This window comes from Populus nigra, chromosome 11 (assembly GCF_951802175.1).
Source record: "Populus nigra chromosome 11, ddPopNigr1.1, whole genome shotgun sequence".
NCBI classification, from domain to species: domain Eukaryota; kingdom Viridiplantae; phylum Streptophyta; class Magnoliopsida; order Malpighiales; family Salicaceae; genus Populus; species Populus nigra.
The window spans coordinates 6,949,013-6,951,198 of NC_084862.1; positions in this window are offsets into that span (position 1 = coordinate 6,949,013).

The following is a 2,186-nucleotide window of genomic DNA, read 5'->3' on the forward strand; positions in this document are numbered from 1 at the left end:
TTCAATCGTTGGTTCAAAACAAGCACCATGAATTGTCAAATCTGTTAGTTGAAGGCTGCCTGAGTTGCCAATTTAGGCAGGCATCACGGCCACCATAGTGTCAATCAACCTGAACGGACCATATCAGGTTGTAGAGCAATGTCAGGTGATCATTTGTGTGTATATTTTGTTAAATTTGGTGAAGGCTATAGGCATTAAATGCACCTGCAAAGTAGTCTTTCAGAGCTGTCATTTTAGAGAAAATGAGGAAGAAGATGAACAGTAACTAAAATGACACCGTTTTGGTAATGTTCTTTTTAGTCCTTTGATTGCTGATTTGTCTCAATTAGACCCCTGAGTGGCTTCAAACTTTTAGTTTTATGCAATTTTTCCACATAAGAACTTCAATAGCAGCCTCGTATTTGCATGTCGTTTTCAATTTGGCCCTTAGTTTTGGATTTATGCAATTTTACCCCTAATTGACCATTAAACTTTCAATTTCTTCAATTTCACCCTCGGTTTCAATCAATTAAGCCCTTATAGTTTAACACCTTTTACAGATTGGTCCTTCACTGTGAAATTTTTCAATTAGACCTCTAATTTACCCCAAAACTTTGATTTTCTTGCAATTTTACCCCTAATTGCAATCAATTGATTTGGTAAAAATTAAATTTGGTCTTCTAAAATTCTAATCTTCTTAATTAAGCTCAAATTAGACTCTCAAACTTAATGTTTCACCAATTAAGCCCCTAATAAAATTAATTTGACCTATTTAAAGTATAATTAAGTCTTGATACTTAATTAAATCCTTCGATTGGACCCAAATTAATTCTCAAACTTAATTAAATCCTTCGATTGAACCCAAATTAATTCTCAAACATAATTAAACTTTAATTTGGCCCATGATTAAATCAAATTAACCTATTAAAAATTCAATTATATAATTGGACTTAATTTTTATGCAGATTCGTTTAGTAATCATTTAATTTGACCTTGAATCTGCATTGTTTCTCCATTTTTTAGGCATAATGGGGTACAATAATGCCTTAAATTTCATTCAAAATTGCAGGTTGACTTTTATGTATTTTTTGAAATTCTTCTCGACCTACTTTCTCCATGTTACCAGCCTTTATTTTATTTTTTAATTTTTATTTTGAAAAAAAATATGAATTTGGAGAATAATCTAGAAGTGGGTTATAACAACCATGACCAAACTCATAAACCTAGAAAGCCTATAGGTTTCAACATACTTATTTTGATATTACTCAAAATCAACCAAAAACTTTATTTTATTAAAAGAACAAACTTCAACATCTTTTCATTGCATCAAAAATAGTTTTAAAAAAAATTAAAGGAGCTTACAAAACAGTAGAATGAACTTCACATCCATCCTACCCATATTAAACATTGAAACCAAATCATGCTTGAACACCAACTTTTTCATATCAAGCACATCAATGTACTAAAAAACATTGCATTACACTATAAACAAAATGATTTTGGATCCAGCACGCCTTATGGACTCCACCTTAGAAGTTTCCAAAGTATAACTTCCAAGCTTTAAATCTTCAATGAAGGTAGTTGGTGCTATTATTTTTCTTTCTTCTTACCTCTAAACCCACCAAGGACAAACCTGAATTGAAGATTTGAAATCTTGTTAGAGTGGATTTCTTGCACCTTAGCCAAAGTCTCTTTCTTCTTCTTCTTCTTTTTTTCTTTCCTTTTTATCCCTCTTTTTTTCCTCCTAATTACCTCTCCTTTTATAGACGGATTCAAAGCTTCTAGATGGGTTTACTAGGGTTCTAACAAACCAAAAACTAAACTGGTTTTACCACATAATTAATGGTTTTGGATTTAGGTGGTTTATAACTTGGAGGGTTAGGTGAGGTGTTTTTGGCCTTTAGATCTTGAGATGAAGGTTTTAAACCCATGATAAGAACCCTCTGTGGGTTTTTAAGTAGGAACATATGAAAGAGTTAGGTGGTTTTTTGTAAATGGGTATCTCGATCAAAATTGACTGGTTGGTCACTTTCGTGGCTTCGGCGGAGCAACTCTGACATCAACGTTGCCTAAGACCACCTAAACTTGGTAAAGAAGATGCATACCTTTCAATTGGATCCATTCTTTCTTAATTTGAAGGTCTGTAGCTCTATATTCATTCGTTTGAAAGTGTCAACTCGATCAACGTAGCATCTAAAGTTGTAGTG